The sequence below is a fragment of the Chelon labrosus genome (genome assembly GCF_963514085.1).
Source record: "Chelon labrosus genome assembly, chromosome: 24".
NCBI classification, from domain to species: Eukaryota; Metazoa; Chordata; class Actinopteri; order Mugiliformes; family Mugilidae; genus Chelon; species Chelon labrosus.
This window is the reverse complement of record NC_140357.1, coordinates 548045-554044: the sequence shown is the minus strand read 5'-3', so window position 1 is coordinate 554044 and position 6000 is coordinate 548045.

The following is a 6000-nucleotide window of genomic DNA, read 5'->3' as shown; positions in this document are numbered from 1 at the left end:
GGCATGAGATTCAAATCAGTCAAATGCAGATCGTATAACCCATGTTCCAGTCTCTGTAGTAAAACATGGTAACCAGTGAATCTGAATGCAGCTCAAAGTTCTAGTAAGACAAGTAATAGAGACAGGCCCGTTGTCATACACAATGCGAATTCTTAATAACTCATGTCCTTACATTTGTTCATCAGCTATGTTGCCCTAAATGTGAGACCTGAATCACGTGAGATTTTATATGGGTGTAATTCAGTTGACGTTGTTTGACCCCTTCCAGTTGATGATGGGGAACTTTTTCACTCCTTGTGTGACTAGTTTCCTAGGATATTCAAAAACGTTCAAGAAAAGGCAGCTCGACTTGTAGATGTTTCTTGAAGATGTTTAGCCACTCATCCGAGTAGCTTCTTCAGTTCTAAGGGACTGGTGGGGAGTTGAGGTTTAAATAGGATCATCTGTGGGTGTAGCCCATCAGAAGCCTGCTTGACTAGTGTCTGTTAATAACCAGATGCTTGCACGACTAGTGTCTGTTAACAACCAGATGCTTGCACGACTAGTGTCTGTTAACAGCAAATGGGACTCCCCGTCAGTCCCTTATAACTGGAGAAACTACTCGGATGAGAGGCGAAACGTCCTGAAGAAATTCTATAAGTCTAGCTGCTTCTTTAACATTTTTGGGTATACCATGACCTGGATGACTGAAAATCTTCACAGACATAGGTCCCTCGGAGATTCTGGTTAAATTTCCTAATAGTTATGAGGCCCTTGCTCAGTCTCTCTGGGCTTAACTCAAGTGTTGTATGCCCCTCTCTGTTATCGTCCATACTTTCCCCATAAAGCACCATCCTTCCACTCCATTCAACTCTGGCTGAATGTTGGCCTTTGAGTTCATAACGGTTCCTGCACTGTTTCCCAAGGCCATGGATCACTCCCTCTATTTATTGTGTTAAATGAACATTTTGGCAGTGACAGATTATAGGTTTTAGGAAAAGCATGTGTGTTGTAAACAAGATATGATGACTGATTTATATGTCATTTTGATGAGCACAACATGTAAATATATGAGCTCATTTTTTCATTTTTTTTGTCGAAACCCCAGTAAAAAACAACAACAACATTATACCGCAAAAAGAGCAATGCTTGTTATGTTACAATGGTTCCAGGGCCTTATGGCATTTTTCCAGATGTAGTAGCGCACGGGAAACCTTCTCACACCTCTTGCTGTTCTATTAAAGCAGAGGAAACGTTTACGTTGGTGAATCCATGATTTTACACGCAGGTGTAACTTTTTTCCAGGAGAGTGAGAGTGCTTTCCCCTCCGTGTAATCAATTCCAGGGGGTTTGCAGGCGATCTAATTTCCAGGGAATCCCAGCTGTAATGCTTGTGGCAGATGCGAAACAACAGCATTTTTATGGCCTCCTCCATTAAAGTAACCACAAACATATCTCTCATAAACAGGCAGAGCACTGCTGGTTTCCTTGCCCAGGGAAAGGAGAAAAACATGACGTTTCGGAAACTCTGAAGAGATCTTCCTCGGGTTGTCGGTTGTCTCGTAAGGGGCCTCACTTGCGCTGCTGGAGCATCCTGGAGTGTTAATGATGGGCCTATCTTTCCCAGCCACATTGCATTTCCATTCATACTTCAGTGCCCTGTGTAGGATTTATAGCACTGTCTTTGGTCTAATGAGCTGTTGCCGCAGAGAGTTTCTACCTCTCTGAGTCAGGTAGCAGGTTCATAACAATTACACCTCTACGATCTTAGAACAAAAGGCAACAAGATGTTTTCAGAAGCCAGCAGAATTGCATGTGTTTCAGTCAGCTGATTGAACACTTCTCAGTGCCCAGTGAAGAAATTGACATGAAACCCACCAACAAGTCTTTCAAGTGTTTTTGGTTTTGCTTTGTATCTGCTACAAACGTTGCTATAATAGTGTTGATAAAGTGAATATCTCCAGATCAGCGAGCAGCTAATGCTTTGGTGGTCAACCCTCAACAAGAAGGAGTCAATCCCTCTGAGCTTTCTTTGTCTAAGAAAGACCACGCTTCAACTGATGCAAATAATTTTATTGGTAGACAAGTCGTGAGTGAAATGAATGAGAATTGTCAAAGGGTGTGGGAGGAAAAATGTTCGGGGGATGTGATGAGAAGAAATGAAAGGGGTCAAAGGAGAGTTGTGAAAAGAGGTCGAAGGGGGTGGGATGAAAATGATCGGAGGGCATGGGATTAAAAGGGATGAAAAGGGGTCGAGGGGATGGGATGAAAAGGGTCGAGGGGAATGGATGAAAATGATCGGAGGGCATGGGATGAAAAGGGATGAAAAGGGGTCGAGGGGATGGGATGAAAAGGGTCGAGGGGAATGGATGAAAATGATCGGAGGGCATGGGATGAAAAGGGATGAAAAGGGGTCGAGGGGATGGGATGAAAAGGGTTGAGGGGAATGGATGAAAATGATCAGAGGGCATGGGATGAAAAGGGATGAAAAGGGGTCGAGGGGATGGAATGAAAAGGGTCGAGGGGAATGGATGAAAATGATCAGAGGGCAGGGGATGAAAAGGGATGAAAAGGGGTCGAGGGGATGGGATGAAAAGGATCGATGGGAATGGATGAAAATGATCAGAGGGCATGGGATGAAAAGGGATGAAAAGGGAATTATATAGAAGAGTCGAGAGGAAGACATGAGAAGAGGGAGAACGTGTAGCCTGGCAATGGCAGAGGTTCCTGAAATGAAAGATGGAAGACGAAGAAAAGAAAAGAAAAGAGGGAGATGGGGATGGTGGGGGTTGAGAACAAACACAGAGGGTTAGGACACGTTTTTATAGGTAAGCGCAGGAAATAGAATGATATATGGCATGATCTAGTTCCCGAAAGTAATAACTTCAATAATAGACTCATTGTGTGTGAAGTTGTGTATGTTTGTTGGGGCTATTTAGATTTTCTTTGTTTTAAATGTAAAATACAGTTCAATTGTGAAAGCCAGCGAGACTTAGCTTTAACACAGTTCATGACCGATCCAAATTTGGTAGAGGCTTTGGCTTTCACCCCACTGACTGAGTACATCTGAAAAGATAAAGATCCCCCATCTTCCAGTTTCTAAATGTGTGAGGGTGTTGCTCATTGTTCCGTAGTCAGACAAGAAAAGAAAAAAAAGCATATACATAATGCATTACTAGTATAATTTGAGCTGTGCTCACTGTCAGTTTTGTCTCCAGATAAAGTGTATGAACTGTTGGTTTGTTTGCAACCATTTGCAGTGTCAAAATGTTCAGAGATCTCAGAAGAAAAACCTGTTTTTTTAATCACAAATGAACAAAAAAACAACAGCTGTTTCAGTTCAAGGATGTGTCAGCACCTGTATATTTTGCCTGTATTTGTGGTATCCCTACACACAGCAATATAGCTCTGTTCCAGATTACTCATCATGTGTTTTTCATTGCTTCTGTATGCGTGTCTTCCTCTCGGCATGTGTCCTGGTGAAATCACAGTTTTTTAGTGTGGGGTCCTTCAGGCTCCGTGTTGGCAGCTGTATGGACAGTTCCATACTGCTTCTGGGTAGTTGTTATTGAAGGGGAAACCTCAGTTAATGAGGTACGCCTCAAAAAGAAGGAGGTTGCTCATTTCCCTGCGGGTTTATTGAATGTGTTGGTGGTTGGTGGGGGTGGAGGCAAGCTGACTGCTGCTAAAGATTGAAGAAGTTTGTTTGTATGTGTACGTTCGCAAGAGAATCTTTTCTCAGTCCTGCCTGACTGGATTGAGATCTGGGGAATTTGGAGGCCAAGTCAACACGTCGAACTAGATGTGCTCCTCAAACCATTGCTGAATCATTTTTTGCTTTGTAGCAAGGCACATTATCCTGGTGAAAGATGCCGCTGCCTTCAGGAAATACTGTTTCCATGAAAGGGTGTACATGGTCTGCAACAATGCTTCGGTAGTTGCTGCGTGTCAAAGTAACATCAACGTGGATGGCAGGACCCAAGGTTTCCCAGCAGAACATTGCCCAAAGCATCACACTGCCGCACTGCTTGCCTTCTTCCCATAGTGCCTCTGGACCAAGCCACCTTCTTCCATTGCTTCCTTGATCCAGTTCTGATGCTGACCTGCCTATTGTTGGTGCTTTTAGCATGGGTACCCTGACTGGTCCGCGGCTATGCAGCCCCATACACAGCAAACTGCGATGCAATTCGTATTCTGACACCTTTCTATTAACTTCTTCAGAAAATGGCACTACAGTAGCCTTTCTTTTGGATCAGACCACACAGGGCCACCCTTCGCTCCCCACATGCATCAGTGAGCCTTGGCCGCCCATGACCCTGTCGTGGGTTCACCACTCTTCTGAGGACGTCTTTTGACAGATACTGACTACTGCAGACTGGGAACACCCAGCAAGAGCTGCACAATTTAAACTCATTCAAAGTCGCTCAAATCCTTACACTTGCCTAGCCTGGATACCAGACTCTCTGACTTCGCAGAGAGTCTGGCCTAGATCCATTGGCAAACGTTTATTTCCTGGTGGGAGGGCACAGTTTGAGGTTTAAAATCATCGGAGTTCCTTTAACCAATCACTAACGTTTGGTAATGACGTATGTTATGCGCCGGAGCCTTCAGGCTCTGCTGCCTCGTACTTCCGCTTTCAAGAACGCAACAAGTAAACAAATCGCTACTCTACCATCCCCCATTGCAATTAAGGACGCGAAATTGGTATAAAAGTGCTGTAATGCCAGGAAGCATATCCACAACGGAGTGAATGGCTTCGAGTATATCCGTCTCCGTTCGTGTAAACATTTCAAACTCGGCGCGCAACTGAAACGTAATCGCTCTCAGACCCGCCCTCTGTTCGCTGATTGGTTCGCCAACCAGTTGGCCGGAGTAAACGTTAGCGGATCAAGCTATTCCAGACGGAGTACTGTAGGGAATGCAAATGAGCGGAAGTACGTAGGCAGGCGGAGCCAGGCACTTGCCCCCTTTTTCCTTCTTCTAACACATCAACTTTGAGGAGACGATGTTCATTTACTGGCTATTATGTCCCGCCCACTTACAGGTTCCGTGATGTTATTCACTTCGCCGGTCAGTGGTCATAATGTTGTGCCTGATCGGTGTATAAATCGGCATCAGCGTTTCACATTGCCACAAAAAGTTCACAGTGCCGACACGGTTATGACAATTGCGAAGGACCACGGCTTATTCGATGTCGTGTTTGAACATGACCAAACCTTTACAGTTGCAGACATCCTTCAGACTGGAGGGTTTTAAGCTAAAACTAATGCAGTCTCATACAGCAGTTCTGCAATAAATTCTACCCCAGGAAGATTCGAAACTTTAGTTTCTACTGACTTCAAGGTTTTGGTAATTTTGCGCAGTCGTTTACGGTGCTGTTGAACTGCATTGCCTTTTACTTCGAGCTATTTCTCTTATTCATCTCCCCCCTCGTACTGCAGATATAAATCAGATGTACAGTCTAGAACGTCTGCCTGATAAAGCCTGAGCAAATTTGAAAGGAAGAGCAAGTGAAATTGCAGTGCCCGAATATTCAGGATATTTCCCTTCAGTCTCAAACCTGTAACTGCTACCAAGGGAGATTTTATCGCACGATGACTTGGATGGAGTGAATCCTTTGTATCGTAGTTATTAACAGAGATAAATTTATAGAGATTACTGGCATTAAAGGGAAGTTAAATGGAAAATTTGCTTTTCATTCATGTCCATAAAGCTTTATTGCTTAAGTACACAGCATGCCTGTCACTGATTTTGTAGAACTTGTTCTGAAAGCATTTTTTTCCACGTTAACTGACACTGCATCAGCCTGATTCATGTTTAATAGCCTTTGGATCAGAACTTACTCTTACAAGCGGCAGTGTGAGCCATCCATAATGCATGCATGCAGGCCGCACACAAAGGACTGCAAATCTTTCACTCTTTCATTTGATTTTTAACTGTGACTGAAAATGTATTGGATTTGCATGTGTTCTGCTCCATGTAGAATCCATTATCAATATTAAGGTGAAATACCCTTGCGTG